This window comes from Chelonia mydas, chromosome 13, assembly GCF_015237465.2.
Source record: "Chelonia mydas isolate rCheMyd1 chromosome 13, rCheMyd1.pri.v2, whole genome shotgun sequence".
Lineage (NCBI taxonomy): Eukaryota > Metazoa > Chordata > Testudines > Cheloniidae > Chelonia > Chelonia mydas.
In genome coordinates, this window is record NC_051253.2 from 4364314 (window position 1) to 4382130 (window position 17817).

The 17817-nt window shown below is 49.8% G+C and overlaps 1 long non-coding RNA gene across 1 annotated transcript; it reads left to right on the forward strand.

Moving 5' to 3' along the window:
• The first annotated feature begins 1306 nt into the window (after positions 1 to 1306).
• LOC122462708 lies at positions 1307 to 9084 on the forward strand. The gene is made up of 2 exons (XR_006285410.1): positions 1307 to 1582; positions 8448 to 9084. It is a non-coding gene; the product is annotated as an uncharacterized LOC122462708 (long non-coding RNA).
• The last annotated feature ends 8733 nt before the right edge of the window (positions 9085 to 17817 follow it).

Consider the following 17817-nt stretch of genomic DNA (forward strand, 5'->3'; position numbering starts at 1 on the left):
AAAAAAAATTACCACACTGTTTCCCTTGTTTGCAATTTAAGTTCCCCCACTATGGCAGGAGGAGTTCAGAGACCCAGGAGGGATCACAGTCTAAGGGTCTATTCCTGAAAACTCTTACTCACATGAGTGGTCCCATTGAGCCTGACTCTGATCTCAGTTACACCAGGGTAAATCCAAAGTGATTCCACCAAAGTCAGGGGAATGCCTCCACATTCACAGTGACGCACATGAGATCAGAACATGGCGCAGTGGGATAGCTCACATGAATAGGAGTTGCCAGGATCATTCCCCAGGTTAGAAATAGACCAGTTATATCCAGTGTCTCATCATTAAAGGAACATCTGCCCAAAGTGACAGTGTATAAAACCACGTCACATGCACACTACTTTCTCAGCTAAAGGAACACGGGTTCAGACTGATGCAGTGAAATGCACAGTCACAGCTACACAGTACTGAATTTAACACCAAGTAGAGAGCAAAAGTGCAGCACCTCTACCTGTGATCATTTCTGTGCATTTCCCCAAGCAAGCTCTCTGGCAACACTTTCCCCACTGAATTATAATAACAATAATTGTACTTTGTACTCCTAGAACTCCTTGCATCTGAGGATGGCAAACAGCAATTAATTAAGCCTCCCAGAGCCCCAGATGGCAGATACAGTATGTATTGCTGCAGAAAGTGAGGATTAATGTACTCATTTTATAATTAATGAATTAAGTGGCTAGCCCAAGGTTTCACAGCGAGTCAGTGACAGAGCTGAGAATAGACCCAGCAGTTCCTGCCATCCCTTGCTCTAACTACTAGACTTTCCTTCCCTCCCTGGCCAATAATTAGTTCAGTTACATTCTGTTTCAACCATTAGCCTTGTATTTCCCCCAGTGACTTCTTACAGCCCCCACATTTGCACCTGCTGTTAAGCTGACCTCAGCAGAGTAGAGTCTCCAACTGTATTTGACCCCTTTGAAAGTTTTGCCTGCACAAAAGCAGACACAGTATTCTACTAGGGCTTGCCCCAAATCACTAACCTGCCATTGTTAGCTGTGTATTTGTAAAGTGCTCTTTGGGGTGCCATTTAAAACACATAATTTATTTCATTATTGCTGTTATTTATTTACTATTCTGATTATTCTCCCTGTAGCGGGGTGGACACCTGCTCCGGCTCTGAAGGGGTTAAAACAGCTCGGGGGAGGGCTGACCTGGGGGAACCAATAGGCTAGGCTGACTGGGGAAGCAGCCACAGCTGGGGCCACACCCCAATCAGGCCACAGCTGGCCCTATAAAAGGGCTGCTAGGCAGGCACCAGGAGTTTCTCCCCAGCCTTAGAGAGAGAGATGGACCTGGCTGCCTAGGAGTGCAGGGGGTACCGCACCTCCTGGGCTGTGGCCCGATAGAAGGCCAAAGCATGTCCAAACCCCCCTTGCCAGTGATGAGTGGATTACAGACTGCAGTCTGCCCTAGTGAGCGGAGTCTAGATGATGACTGGCAATAGCCACTGAGGCAAGGTGGGGATAGAGGTCTGGGTGTTCTCTGGGGAGGGGAGACCCAGAGACTGTGAGGGTACTGAAGAGGGCAGAACCCTGAGGTAAGGGGCACTGGGGTCTGGGAGGGACATGGGGGGGCCTGAGGCAAGTGGGACACTGGCCTGGAGAGGGCACTCTGGAGAGCTAATTCCCTGGACAACCAGCAGGAGGTGCTGCACTGGTTAGTCATTGCTTCGCTACACTCCCCTATAAGCTACTCCAGAGTATAGCAGTAGCCCATGCTCTCTTTGTATATTGCTCAGGAGCCAACAAGCTGGAATACCTTGGCAGGTGGACAGCGCAAACAATCTGACCAACCAGGGCTGAGAACTTTCACCAGCCATTTGCTTCTCAATAAGCCACCAATCCAGCAAACACCAAGAGCTTCCTAGAGAGGAAAGATGGCCCAGTACTTAAGGTGCTAGCGTGGCACTAGGAAGACTTACTATGTTCAAATCCCTGGTCTGCCACTGTTTGACTTTGGACAAGTCACATCTCTCTACCTCAGTTCCCCCTCAGTAAAATGGGGAGAATAGCCCAGCCCCACCACACAGGGGTGCTGGGAGAATACATATATTTAAGATCGTGGGGTGCTTAGATACTATGGTAAAGGGTGTGGTATGAGTACCTAAGACAGCTAGAAGAAAAGGAGTACTTGTGGCACCTTAGAGACTAACCAATTTATCTGAGCGTGAGCTACAGCTCACTTCATCGGATGCATGCTCTAGAACAAGTAGGATGAAAGGGTTTGTCATTCCTGTCCATGGGAGGGGGGCATTTCCATAAGGATCCCCTCCAGAGTGATGTCTGGGCTGCGAAAGGAAGGTGCATTTGGCAAGTGCCTTAGCTCACGCCTAGTAATGAACGTATTTTAAAGCATCACTGAGCACCTAGGGCAGACAAAGGCAGCGGTGTTTCGAAGCACATTAGCTGACTGGGGCCAGCGATAGGCTTTGTGATCACTAGGAACAGGCGGGCGCTAACATGTTAAAGTCCTAGAGTAGACAAGGCAGTTGTAGTTTTAGAATGTGTTGGATGGTGTGATGAAGTGGGAATTTTTTGTCATATTTTTGAGTCCCATTTGTGCCTCGGTTTCCCTGATATGCTGCATTGTGACTATTTGTTCTTGGGCAGACCAGGAGACAGAGGTGTAGGTGCCGCCTTGTTGTCTGGGTCTTAATCTCCATATCAGCAGAGCATCTGGGAAGACCATGGGAAATCCAGTTGCCCAGACATTGATACCAAGCCACCAGTGACCCAGAGAGAGAGACAGACTTCCCTGCCTCTCAGCAAGGGGGTGAAGCAGCATTTCCCCAGCTCCGGAACAAAGGACTGGAGAGGTGTGAGATGGGGGATAAATAAGTGTTGGCTGCTGGAGAGAGTGGGGGATCTCACCTGGACTCTGAGGAAGGAGGTCAAATGGAGAGATGGACAATGGGTTCCCTAGAGCTTGGCTGGGCTCTGGGCTGACCAGAATGGACTATGCTTTAACCTTCAGTTCTCTGTGCTGCCTTAAGGACTTCCTACGCCTGTTTCGATTAATAAATAAACCTGACTGTTCTGACAATGCTGTGCGAGGGTTGTGGCAAATGCCTGGTGAGGTGCATTAATGCCTGAAGAGTGGACAAGTCACCATCAGGGGTCTGTCTCACTTGGACTCATAGAGCTCCTGGTGTGAAGCAGGCATGTTGCAGGCCCAGAGGTCGAGTCTAAGTGAAGCCACGTGGCTTACCCTGGAGGAAGAGCGAGACCCCTCAGGGTTCCTCCTAGAGACTGTTCCAAAGCTGGAGCCATAGCTCTGATCCACTGGACATGGCAAAGCCGACCACGCCCCCCCCCGGGGTTTACCGTGACCAGCTAACATGGATTAAAACTACAACTTGCCCTGTCTACTCTACGATTTTAACACCTTTTTCTCCTTGTGTAGACATGGCCCTAGCAGCGAAGGATCAGAGGGTCCACTGCAATCAGCGTTCCACATGGAATTTAAATACTTAAAATAGGAAAAAATAGCAAGAGGGACAGCCTCAAACCAGGGAAAAATGCATTATAAAATGCTTTCTCTCCCCCCCGCCCCCAGCCTTTTGGTGTTTTAGTCTCAGCCTGTCCCCAAGGAGAATCCCTCCGGGAGTGGGGCATGTTCAGCTGTTAGAGGGCCATTGCTGCTGCCAGCGTCTTTAACAAAAGCCTGTGGCTGCCCCGTGAAAAGAGGGACGTTCTCTGTGCGCCAGACCTGCAGCTCCACCCTCGCTGGGTCTGTCACCGCTCAGAGTCCCAGCGTGCAGAGGGAAGCAGGGAAAGGCCTTTACCTTGGGGACGGAGGAGACCCTGATCTGCTACAGTACTGGGTAGCCATGTCCCAGCCGGCATGGCAGAGCGCAGCCTTCGGAGCCAGGCCCGGGAGCACTGCTGTATGGCTGATGGGGGCTGTCCCTGAGGCTCTGGGGCAGGGTGAGGAAGGCTTTACCTTGGGACTAAAGAGGCACGTGCTTTCCCTGCAGTTTCCTAAGGTTCTCAAACAATGCACTGAAGAGGGAAGATCTCTCGGCCTTGGCTGAACTCCGGCGCAGCCATGGGGCTGGGGACTGACCTGAATTCCAAAGCTTTCAGCGGGTTACAGCCCCTCAGCATGCCCAGGCACGGCCTGGCCTCTCCTCCCCTCCCTGCTCCACCCCCAGCCTTCTCTGAGAACAGAGAGAAACCCTGACGCTGAGCTCCGTCAGCGTGAAACCCCAGCTTTATCTCGGCACAACGCTGGAGTCTCATGGGGCAGCAGACGTGGGGCACAGCCCCTAACGCTCCCCCGGGCACTTGGCTAAGCCATGGAATGTGACCTCGGCTCTGCCCTTTCTGCGAGGGCAGAGGAGGCTTGTCCATAACAGTCACTCTGTGTAAGGCGAAGAAGGAACGCTCGCTTAGCCGGGAGGTTAGCGACTCCCCTGCGCCGGGGGTGCTGTAATCTGAAGAACTCAGCTGACACTGGCAGCCAGGGGTCATTTGGCCACTTCATGGGATCGTAGAAAGGAGGGGTGCTAAAGCGAGTCTCCTGCGCAATCCCCTCCCCGTGTGGGATTCCTCCCGATTACACAGTCTAGTTTGAAATGTCTTAGCTGATGGGGCTTGTGGGAAACTATTGCCCAGCCTATGAGATCTCATGCTCTTCTCCCCCCGTTTCTCATGGTGAGATCCTGCAATAACTCCTCTCCTTCCCTGAGGTTGACCCACCTCAGATACCTATACACTCAGATCGTGTCCCCCTGTGGATTGTCTCTGGGAGATTGTCCTTCCCACCCCCTTTCTCTGTTGATGAGAGAAGGGTCCTGAATTTGTAAGTCACTCCTGAGTGACTTGAGCTTCTATCCATGAGGCTGGGTAGACCCCTGCACAAACGCTTCATGCTACAGCAAAACACCCTTAGCTAGTAGAGAATCAGTGACCACAGACTGGAACTAGAGCCCATCTTCTTGCTAGATGATATGCCCCGGCTGCAGCCTCACCCCAGTATCATTATCTTCTCCATCTGACAGAGAGAAACTGAGGCACCGAGTGGTTAAGTGACCTGCCCAAGGGCACAGCAAGGCAGTGGCAGAACTGGAATTAGAACTCCTGTGTTTCTGATTCCTAGCCCCTGTACTCATTCTGCTGTAACACTGCCTCTTTGCCATGGACACACCATTTGGATTACTGGAAGGTTTTTTTAATTCATTTTACTACCTCCAGGTTAGATCAGAAAAACTAATATATCTGGCAATATAATTGCAATTTTTCACCTGAAAAGCAGGTTGCCTGGTTTCAGGCATTATTTGGATGTAGCAGAGGTTTTTACTGTAACCCTCTCCTCACCCAGACCCTACCAAAAAAGAGGAAAGTTCATAAACTGGGTGTGTAAGGAACAGAAAAAATAATGAAGTAACTCACTCTTCTCAACCTGTATAAAATACCCATTTAAACTGTGCCTCGCAAATAATGTGTATAGGCTATTGGCTCAGGGGTTCTTTATCGCTGTAGCCTCCCAACATGGCAGGGATGCATGGAAAAGCCAGGCATCGCCTGGATTGCAACACACTAAACGGCAGCCTCAGATTCTTCATCACAACACAGAACAGACCTGAAAGGGTCTAACCCTCTCCTGCTTGAACAGCTGGGAAGGCTCTCTCTTCCCTCCAAGACACCAAGGTCAGGCCCAGAGTTGACGGTATAAGAGCATGTGTCTGCTCTTCACACACCTTGATTTAGATTCAGCTCATCCCTTTTTAAAACACAAACCAGCCAACCCCATTAACCCACTGGCCTACAGATTATTCTGGGCACTATTGCAGCAAGGGATAAACAAAGTCAAGGATAAGTCTAGACAATCAATAATGGCAAATACTGTTCTCTCTCTCTCTCCCTGATTAGAACAGACTTCTTTATTCCAGGTCTCAGTTTGCCAATCTTCTGCACCTTCCAGCCTCTGGTTCTTGGCAATTTCCAAGGACACAATAATCCCTGTTATATGTCTGAAATCATTTTGTTAAGACTGCTAGGCTGTGTATTTCCCTGGTCCTGAAGGTGAACTCGGCTCCCAGTGGCTTCAGTCCCTGCGGGAAGAGGGAGCTGCTTCTCCACATCTGTGCCGAGTTTAACACTGTCTCTAGTAAATTCCCACCCCATTGCTAAAAGATTGGACCTAATCCATGTGTAATCAATATCTAGCTCAATGTTTTGTAAAGGGCATTGGAGGGGACTGGATATTATTATTCTTTCTTTGCATTGCAGTGGCCCCAAGCAAGGCTCCTGGCCCCATTGTGCCAGGCGCTGTGCACACATATAACAGAAAGGCAGGTCCCTGCCCAGGACAGCTTGAATAACTCGGGATTTGCAATGAGCCACAAACACCTCTCTCTCTCTTGGTCTGTGGTCTGAATCTAGCTCATGTGGGGAGGGGTTGAAAGTCTCTGGATGTTTGGTGGGCTGTGGGAATTGAATTGGTGGTCTCCGTCTAATTTCTTGAAGCCAAGCAGCAATCTCTGGGTGACACATAACATAGCACATTTGAAGCCAGTGGTCAAGAATTTAAAAAATGGGGACCCAAAGTGAGGTTGGAGCAGGGTGGCTTGTCCCATGGCCTGAAGAGCCTGGGGCTAAGCTAACCTTGATTACAGTATCTAAAGAAGTGGTCTGGCTTTCAGAAGTCTGACATCAGTGGGAGTAGCTAGAGGCTTGGCTCTTCTGATAAATAAGGTCTTAAGAGCCTAACTTGAAGCACTCATTTTTTAAAAATCTTGACTAAGGACTGGATGAGCAGGGCAAAGCTATTACTGTCTTCTCCCTGAGAATGGTCTCTCCAAAACAAGCAGACTGGCAGGAAACCAGGATTGCAGCTGCCCATGATATGCCTGGTCTGTTGATACAGAAAGGATTTCATCTCCTGCCCTCCACCAGGGATGCACCTTCATCAGTGATGAATTCATTTTAAAGAGAATAAAGAAGTGTACAAAATATGGGGATCCTTCAAGTCTGAAAAGTGCCCTACAGATTACAAAATCAAGGGTTTTTCTATTTACAGACAAAATCTCTTGGATACAAGGAAAGAGCAGAAAATAAACAGTCAAAGTATATTTACTGGATCAAAACTAGCACCTGCAGTTCCTAAACTGGATAAAACTACAGGGCCACCAATGCTGCTGCTTTAGGGCATGAGCTAATCACTAGCTGGGGACGGGAAGATTTTTCATCCCCATGGCACAGTCTGCACAACTAGGGGCTTGTTAGGGCTTTCAGGCTTGCTTTGGGAGCAGCCAGCACTGCCGGCTGTCAGAGAGAGGACACTGGACTGGATGGACCATTGGTCTATTTCACGATGGCAATTCCAGAGTGACACAGCTGCTTGGGGAGAGTTTATTGCTAAGAGGCGGAGAGGCTTTCAAGCTGGATGGTGGTGTGAGCTCTCTGCTCCTTACCTATTAATTTGGAATTGATAATTGGGACATTCTGTAACCACCGTTTCAAAGAGTTCAACAGAATCACCACATGCGGTGTACCTCATCCAATGCACTAAATGCCCCGATAACAAGGACCAGACAATCACTGCGCTCTCGAATGAACTCACACAGGAAAAGGAGAAAAGACAACACCACCACATTACCTGTGGGTGAATACTTTTCACAAAGGGATCACTCCATCTCAAACTTATCAGTCCTCGTCCTCAAAGGAAACCTGCACAACACTGTCTAAAGACGAGCCTGGGAGCTTAAATCCATAACTAGGTACTAAAAACCATGGTCTTAATAAAGATGCTGGGTTTATGGTTTAGTACAACAATCTGCAAGCCACTAACCCCACCCCCCCTTTTTGTCCTATCACTACAGGGGTGTTAACGGCCACTTCACCTTGAACGGTTTCAGAGTAACAGCCGTGTTAGTCTGTATTCGCAAAAAGAAAAGGAGTACTTGTGGCACCTTAGAGACTAACCAATTTATTTGAGCATAAGCTTTCGTGAGCTACAGCTCACTTCATCGGATGCATCCGATGAAGTGAGCTGTAGCTCACGAAAGCTTATGCTCAAATAAATTGGTTAGTCTCTAAGGTGCCACAAGTACTCCTTTTCTTTTCACCTTGAATGGTTCCTTAGAATATGTGCTGACTACTTACACTGAACTATCTGTTTGACCTGGTATTTAGCTGTGACGCTCTGAATACCTTTCCCAGACCCAAAGAAGAGCTCTGTGTAAGCTCAAAAGCTTGTCTCTCTCACCAACAGAAGTTGGTCCCATAAAAGATATTACCTCCCCTACCTTGTCTCTCCAACAGAACCAAGGCAGATATGTAATTACCCCTATATTGACAGTGGGTAGTTTGTATCCGATATGAGAATGCTGCTGCAAACTTTGCTCTCTTGCCTTATGTATCGTTATGTATGACTCTGATCCATTGCTTCTCACGCAGGAGAGAAAAGACAGGGCTTGGCTGTAATGCAAATGACGATGATGGACAGAGACACGCATCCGCTCTTCTGGGCTCTCCAGCTCTCACGCTGAGGACTTGTCTACACAAACATAGAGTTTGCGGCAAGCTGGGATATGGGTCTCCCCTGCACTAGCCTGCCGTGGACTCACTGTCCATAGGGATCCTGCTGATTTGCATTAACAATTTGTTCATGCACTTTGAGGTACTTCTGTTTCAAAGCGGTTAAGAGCTGGTGTAAAAAGCTGTTAGAGGAAGCTATTTGCAGTGCTCAGTTTTATAGGTCCTACAAAATCCAGGAACTAGGCTACATATTCTTGAACACCATTTACTGGCAACTTATCTGTTAACCCCCTACTTACACATATGCAGACCAAGAGCACTCCTGTGTCACCCGTCTCTAGGGCATAAGGATGTCAACCTGCCCTTTGTGTGGAGAGAAGAAGCTCTGGCACCAGCTGCTCAATGTGGGAGCCTGGATTGGAGCAACCTGCATGGAACTGAGGGAGGCATTTGGAGAAGCCCAGGAAGTCAGTCTGCATGCATGTGGCTGGAATGCTAGCTCCAGAGACAGCCCGTCTGTAGATCTTTTAATAAAGAGCCAGTTTAGTTTTAGAAACACGGAGTCCTCTCACGCTGTTACCTAGCATGCAATGCGGTACGTGACCATGGATATTGTAACGGCGTACACTGACCCTGTACGAAGAAGAGAAATCAGGGAGGGATGAGATCCAGACTACTCTGTTCCAAGTAAAAGACCTGGGGACAGCAGGGACAGATGTGAGGGGAGAGTAAAAGGGGAAGACAAGAGATGACTATTTCTTAAGGGACAGGACCCATGTAGTGTAGCATGGGGCAAGGCTCCCCTCTCTCTCCATGAGTCAATCAAGACAAAAACCCTAAGGGGAAAACAGCACAAAAAGCTCCCTCTTGTTTGGGGGTGTGGGGTGGGTGTTGAAAGGGCCTGTTTGCTGATGGATCTTCAACCCTGGGAGGGAAAGGGTGACCTGCAGTCCCCTCCCCCACACCGTGGAAGAAGAACACTGGGAGGAAGGACTTTTGCTATCAAGGTTTTGAGCTTGAGGTAATTTTATTTTGAAAGATTTTTGTGGCCAGCCCAGGTGAAGCTGGATCAGGGAATTTGCAAGGGCCTGCTGAGCAAGAGAAGGAGGGAGTGACTCCAGCTGTGAGCCTGCCACAGAATACATACTCATGTCAGAACCACTGTTGTGTAGCAATAGCTACAAGGAATATTTGAAGTCTAGAAAAAGCTGAGTACAAACTAATCCAACTAATTATTTACTGAAAAGGAGAATTTTGTCAAAATAACCCCAGAGTGGTTCTCTCCTAGTGCCACAGTATATGGGGACTGTGTAATTAACCATCCGTTATTTACAGGAGTGACAGCTTTGTTTGCTACTGAAGTGGGAGTGAAATGGTTTTCAGTGGCCCCCATGTGAGTTTCTGAAGATGCCAACTCTAATGCAAGCCATGATTTTCTGACCCAGCACAGGGGGTGGGGTGGTCTTTAAAAAAGCACCTCCCTCCTTTTGAAAAGACTCTGGTTTCAAGGGCGGATTTTACATCCTATGATCCTACAATACATGTGGTTTGCACCGTCCCCTTCTCTTGAAAGTCAAGCGATCTGGTAGCTCAGGGTCATGCAGAAGGGGTTTATCATTCACTGCTATCGAATCAAGGGCCAAATTCATCTGTGGGGTAAACTTCAAAGAGTGATCCCAGGGATGAATGTCCAAGGGCAGTGTAAATGAAATAAATAATCAAAATAATGCCTAGCACTTCTAGAGCTTTATAGCTTCAAAGCACGGCTAAGGCATAAACTAATTAACAGAGAGGAATCTACTTCCTAGTCACATAGGTCCCAAGGATGCAGATCTTCAGGCCAATGAACCATAACATATTGTAATAAGAAATAGCTGCTGTCAGCGGGGCATATTCTCCCTTGCACTGAGCAGTGCAGAGGGAAGCTTATGTGAGCGGATGTGCGGAAGGGAACTGGGTGCAGAGGGAAAGGGCTCAAGGGACTGGGAATGGTGGCTGCAGCAGGCCTGTCAAATTTATTCTGTGGAGAGGGTCAAATTATATTCCTTATGGTTTGTGACTGTAAAGTCAGGACCTTGTACTCGCCTTGATCCATGGTGAATCCCACACTGGCAGCACAGGGAGAATTACAGAAGAGTCGAGGGTAGAATAGGAATCCTACACCATCATTAAGGCCCCAAGCACATCGCACATACGTAGCCCTATTGTCTTCTACCAGGCTGTTCCAGGGCTAATGTTAGTCACTTGCTTTAGTACATGCTGAGTAGGGTTCCTGACTGTTACTTGGTAAATCACCCTTGTGTTCAGAGTCATGCAACGGGGAAAAATGAGGCAAGTCACTTCTAGGAGCGGTGCTGTTTCTGCTCTTTAGTTTGACATTTGCATGGGCACTTACCCGACTGTGGTCCACACACAAATTAGAGGCACCACTGCATGCCTAAAATAGTTCAAGATCTGGCTCTTTAAGTGACTTCACAGGGCATAAGAGCTGACACTCCAATAATATAGATAGGGGCAGTTTCCCATCTCCCAAAGCTGTTGTTACAGGCTGGCTGCAGACTCAGAAAGGCAGCTCTGCATTGGTTGCACTCAGTTCACATTTGGAAGCTTGCTTGTTTGGGATTTTTCCCCTGTTACCTAAAGCCTTGGGACAGATTTTCAAAGGCATTTAGGCACCTAAAGATGCACATTGGTGCCTAGTGGGATTTTCAAAACGGTGCCTACCCTGCTTAGGCGCTTCTGAAAATCCTACTAGGCACCTGTCTGCGTCTTTAGATGCTTAAATACCTTTGAAAATCTGGCTCCTTTTCCGTACTTAGAAAAGTTGCCCCTGTGTAACTCCATCAGTGCTACAGCAGTGCAGCAGGGGCTTCAGCTTAATTTGGAGAGTGACTCTAAGTGAAAGCTTGCATCTGCATGTGCTGGGGGCTGGATACAATCCCCCTGCAGTGCGGCGTCTGACACCGGGCATCTAGGGTCATTCACCTGTAAGCTGCCAGGAAGAACACAAACCAGACCCGTAGTGATCGGATAAGGTTCAGTGGCTTATGTGATAGAAGTTGGGTGAATTGCAGTCTTGTTTGCAGTAAAGAGGTGCCTGTATTACAAAAACCACCATCACGCATGGCAACCCTGGCAGTACGGTGAGGGATACGATGCATATGCTTAGATGATAACCATGCCAGCAGGCTCAGGTGAAAGACCAACGGCTGGGTAAGAGCTGGAGACTGGCCTAGTCTCTCACCCCGAGGCTGTCCTCGAGGTCAGGGCTGAGGCACACCGGCAGCTGAACGTGGGAGAAGCTTGCACCACAGCTAATTGTTTGGAGCCTGCCTCTCACCTTGCTCTGTCATTCATTCCTGCACAGCGTGGGGATAAAACATCACTGTGGAGATCTGGCAGCACTTCCTATGTACCTTGCCCTGGTGGGAATGACAACAGGTGCTGCAGGGCAGGAGAGGATCGGGCCCCATGTCTTTAAACAGAGTGTCATGGCCTGATTCTCCTCTCCCCTCCACCAGTTCCACTCCACTGTAGCCTTCTCACTCTCTGGGGAGTGGCTCCTGACTTACGCTGGTGTAGGATGGGGAAGCAGCCCCTCGGTCTCCTGGGTTCTGTCTAGCACCTTTCACCACCACTACATTCACACTTTGAAAAAAGCAGTGAAATGAATAACAAGCTGCTCTCGCTACAGGGGAAGACTGATGGCCTGGAAAATGGGTCCCAGTGAAACAATATAGAGTTAATGGAGATCCGTGACGGGGGTGGCGGGACCCAGACCCAGCAGCCACTATAGGAGAAGGGGTAGGAAAGCAAAGTGCAAGAGCATGGCAAGAACTTGCAGTGGGAGTGAGCACTCTCCTCTGAAAGTCCGTAATCCCCAATTTCTACAAGGTCTCTGCGCTTGGCAGCTTAAGAAGCCCTTAATTAAAGCAACTTTCTGTGCTGCTTCATAATATTTGTTTAAAATGAGCTGGAGGAAATAGCAAGTTGCAGATGGAGCAAACGCAGGGATGACAGTGAGCTGGGAGGGACTGAGCCCAGGGTTGCAAGGGGAGAAATTCAGGATGACTGAAGGAGTCGAGAGAATTGACAATTAGCAGCAGCCTGAGGTTGTAATATAGATAAACGCAGGCGAATGCAATCCAAGGGCACTGATACCATACCACGTAGCAATACCTGTAAAACATGGGAGCTTGCGCTGGCTAGAAGGCAGAGATGCAGAGACAGATTGGCGGTGGGGAAGCTGATCCAAAAAAGGCCAGTGCTAGACTAGGGGTGCGTGAATACAAGCAGCGGGTGTAGCGTTCAGGAGGTAAGAAGAAGGGTAAAAATGATGGTGAGCCCTGTTGGCCGAGTGCTCTAGCCTTTGCTGCTGCTGGTGGAGCGGCACCAGGGCTGGTGCCAAGACGGGAGGATTTAAGAGGAACGCCGGTGTTGGTGAAGGGTGGTGGGCATTCGCCTCAGATCTCCTGGACTAAGCAGGCTCGGGCTGGATCGTTACGATTGCCCACCTCCAACAGTCTGCAGGAATGAACAGAAACGCCCTGAAACGCCTCAGACCCTTCCTCTGAGACCAAACCCGGGGGGCCATTAGGAGTAACCATCTGTCCACCTCCAAAGCCCTCGGCTATGGAGTCCCGTAAGGCCCAATCATCTCCCCCATATTACCCATCGTCCATCTGTAGGGAGTCCTTGGGACTCAGGCTGAGGTGTCAGCAGCGAGTAGATGACATCCAGCTCAACATCCCTTTGAAAGGAGCGGTAAGCAGCGCCCCTCCCAGCTCTCTCAGGGTATGTCCACATGGCAATTAGACACCGCGGCTGACCCATGACGGCTGCCTCAGGCTCAGGCTAAGGGACTGTTTAATTGCAGTACAGACAGCTGGGCTTGGGCTGCAGCCCGAGCTCTGGGACCTTCCCACCTCATGGGGTCCTGCAACTTGTGTGTATGTCTACACCGCAGTGACATAGCCCTGTAGCCCGAGCCCCGCCAGCTGGCACAGGCCAGACACAGGTTTTTAATTGCAGTGTAGACATGCCCACAGTTCCTGGCCTTGAGCAGCCCCTGGCTGAAGAGCACCGGCTATAGCTGATTCCTGACACAGCTGCAGTGATGCCAGCAAACAGAGGGAAGGGCTTGGAAGAACCCTCCTCTCTAACATTCCCTGCTCTCTAGGGAACCTGTCCCCAGCCTCCAAGTCCTTTCGGCTACGCAAAGAGCCGCGGCAGCAAACTCCTCCCGCTTCCATCGGCGACGAGCCAGAAGGTTGTGCCCTGTCCCATGAGACACAGCTGTGGCCTTGGTGATCCATGCGTTTGTGACCTCAGGGCTCGGTTACCGCAACTGATTATAGCTAAGACTGAAACTTGCCTCCCAAAAGCTCCGGTTGGTACAGAACCCATCAGCTCAGCAAATAAGCTGCTGTGAATACCTCACCCTAGGGCCACAATCTCAGTGCTGGCTCCCTACTGAACACACAGTTCAGTTCAAGGTCTCTGTCCTGCTAGTCAAACTTCCCCATTGGCCTGGCTGGGCGTACCTGAGAGACACCCCTCCTTCCACAACCAGGGCAACGAAACGATCTGCCCATGGGGGGAAGGCTTGTGAGTGTGGGAGACAGAAATTTTCTGGGAGATGGATGCTGACAAGGGAACTGTCGCAAGAGGTGAGCATCACCGTGAGCTAACCACTTCCAGAACTCAACACAAAACCCATGTCTTCAGCTTCGTTTCCCCTCACTAATTTCTTCACACCCACTGCAACACACCCACTCGCGCACACACACAAATAAAAACAAACATGTTGAAAACAGCCAGAACAACCTCTCGCCAGCTGCGAAGAGAGAGATTGTTACAGTTATTTCTATATTTCATTACTTGGGAGGTGCTCAGACTCCAGCGCTGAGGGCCAGGGAAGCAGCTAGACAGTCATTGAGGTTTCATAACTAGAGATGTTCCTGAATAGACTAGATACATTAAGGGATTAGCATAGACAGCAATGTTTCGCCAGCACCGGGGCTAGGTGACCCACACGTCCCTTCCCTCTAGCATCTAAGGAGGCCATGGCTTTGTGATGGCAGCCATCTTGGCTGACACACTAGGGACCTCCAGAGCTAAAAGCACAAGTTACTACAGCTCCCTCCTTGGGGCTGTAACAAACTCATATCCTCTGTGGTTGGGGCACTTGTAACACACACTCACCAGTGGGTGCCAGCCTCAGTTGGAAACGGCACCATTTCCACAGCTGGTTGTTAGCAGTTGGTTTAGCTGGGCCCATGCAGAGTACAGGTGGGAGAAGGACAAACAGTGGCCAGCCCTGGCTCAGCTGAAACACTGGCTGAGATGTTATTTCTAGGTGTAGACAAGGCTTGAGACTGTGACCCTATCAGCATTGTGTTGGGAAATCTCCCTCCGTTACTCTACCAGCAGCTCCCGCAGTGGGAGCAAGGGCAAAGGTGGGAGCACTAGTTCAGACAGGGCAGAAGTGTTCCCCCCTCAGAGCAAGTCGAGTGAAGAACTCCTATGCCCTGTTTACACTGGCACTCCTGCCATTGCTATCACCACTGGCACTGCCCCTGTGCTAATGCAACAGAGGGAGACTTAGAGAAAAATCTTAGTGCAGACCAGGGTGCAGATTCCATGACGCCCTGTTCTGCACTATGGAGGTAGCTCTGACCTCAGGCAGGTCACACAGCAGAACCTTCAGCTGAGATGGTGACCTCTTCTCTGGGTGGGTCAGGACATTGCTGAAGGGGAACAGTTGTGGATGACGTGCTGGCTTGCTCAGAGAGACTGGGCTACCCGCAGACAGGGCCACAGAGAGATGGCAGGTTACCTGGCAGGCAGAGAGCTCTGGGAGCCCGTATGCCTAGAAGGTGGTGCATTCCCCACAATGAAACGGCTGCAGATAAATGCAGTTTTCAGAAATGCCTTAAGCCAGTACTGAGTCTAGTGCTGGGAGTTCTCCCAAGGCTTTCTACTGTCTCCTTTGCCCAGAAATGCTTTAGGAAGTCCTTCTGGAACAGAGACAAACATCTGCTGGGAAATTCAGAACAGGCCACAAGGCGTGCCAGGGACAGGGTAACTCCAGAGGAAAGGGACTGTTTGAAACTTTCTCTTACAGAGTGTTTCAGGCACTGAATAACGGCTAGAGAAACATTCTTTGCAGCTACAGAGTTCTTTTCAGCCAAGAGCTTTCCTAAGGTGGGTAACTACGATTCCCCCCACTCCAGTGGTGGAGTCAGGAACAAACCCCAGGAGTCCCTGAGTTCAACAGGTAGAAGATGCTAGTTTCCCTTTGGGAGGAGTTTGCATGATGAAATTAGAAAAAAAAAAAAAAGGAAGTATTTTTAAAGGGCCTGGAGAGAAGAGTGCTTTAGACTCTAAGGGTTTGTCTACATGGTGCATTAGCCCACCCCAGAAGGAAATGGAACTGCATTAATGGGTTGGAAACAGGACTTCCCCAGTTTACGCTAGGGAATTTTTAATGCATGCCAGCAAGGGGCACATGGGCTCATTAGTTTGTAACATGCTAGTGTGGGCTAAAATTTACACCTTGTGGTGTGGACTAAAGCCTTAACACATGGGTCCCAAACTGGGGGAAGTGGCACTCTCCCAAGCTCTTCCTACAAGCCAAGCTCCATCTGGTTGAGATGCCAAAAGGAAACGCCCCTTGCAGCAGTTTGAGCAGATGTTCAGAATAGGATTGCACAGTCCCTGCTTGGCTCCCCTTAGTGGGGTTCACATACACCCTTTGGCAGGCTGGATTAAGACACAGGCATCTGCTTTACAGGGCAGTTTGTGTCCGCTATGCCCCTCGCCACTGCTACCCCAAGAGGAGTTGTGTTGATGGAAATGCAATGGCAGGAGAAGTCCTGAAATGAGAGCTGAGATTATGGAGAGCAGAAGTCACTGACCCAGCCCAATTTGATTCCTGACCCGGCCTGATTTGAGTCCTGGTACCATGCCTTAGGAAAGATGATTAGACTAAAGGCCTGATTTGTCATCACCCTGCATCCTGTGCAAATGAGATGGACTCTAATGGCACTATTTGGACTCAGTTTAGATTTTGAAAGGGGATCAGGTTCAGGGTGGAAATCTCTCCATGGGTTCCTGTAAGATTTCACCCCTGGTTAGGGGAAATCCCATGAGACTGGTTGACATTTTTCTCACCATCTGTGATCATACGTGAATCGGGTCAGGAAAATAACCCCCTCCTGATTCTGGAGCTCACCCAAACCTGATAGGGGAGATGGGGACCTGGGGACTCTACCCTGAACTCTGCTGAAGTGCAGGCCCATCTCTAGTCCTTTTAGAAAGACCCTGATTGCGGCTCCCTCACCTTTTGCCATTGTGTCCATTGACATTTCTTTCCTTTGTTGAGCTGAGGTTCCCCGGGACGCTGAGGCTGGAGGACTAGGACCCCAGGATGGATGGGAGGGGACCCCACCCTTGCAGGAGCAATGGTGTGCTGGCTGAGAGGATAAGGGAACTCTGTGCTAGGGTTTATGGAGGAGGGGTGGGCAGGCTGGAGTCTATTCGGAAGGCAGCAGAGAGGAAGGAAGAGGCAGCTAAAATAAGCAGGTGGGTGGACAGGGAGGAAATTATACTAGTGAAACCGATAAGGGCCGGGGTGGGGGCAGGATCTGCTACGGGGGGTGGGGGAGAGGCCTCTACAGGAAACAGGAACAAAACCCCAGAAAGACATAGGAAGGTCACTCAGGGGGTATCTAAAGGCAAGGAGGAGGACGTCAAAAAACAGGGGGAAACTCAGACCATCTGCTCTCAAAGGGCATTTCAATATCATGCACTCGGCTGGAACGTGGCGGGAATGCAGAGAGCGGCAGGATCTCAGAGTCAAGGGGGTTTGACAGTGACTGGAGAAAGCAGGCAGCCTAGTAGTGCTTGGGGGAGATCTTGGAGGCGAGCCGTGAAGTGTAATGGGGCTGATTCCTTGTTCCACTGAGGGCCCTTTAGGCTGCTCTGGTGGGGGCAGAATGGGCCCTGTAACCGCGGGGCTTGCCCCTGAACGGCTGGCGTGTTTGGGGCCAGCCAACCGGATTGCTGAAGGAACTGCTTCAGCGCCCTGTCCTGTGTGAACAGCCCGTGATGGGGCCTGAAGGAAGACAGCCGATTGCCCTATGAAGGGCATCAGGACGTTAGATGGAGGAGGTGGGAGTTTGGTCAGAGGCTAAGGGAAGGCTCTGAGATTAGGAGTTGCCCCAATTAAGAGGATTGGGAGTAACCTGCTAGGGCAGGAGGGAGTCAGAAGGCTGAGCTCCAGCCA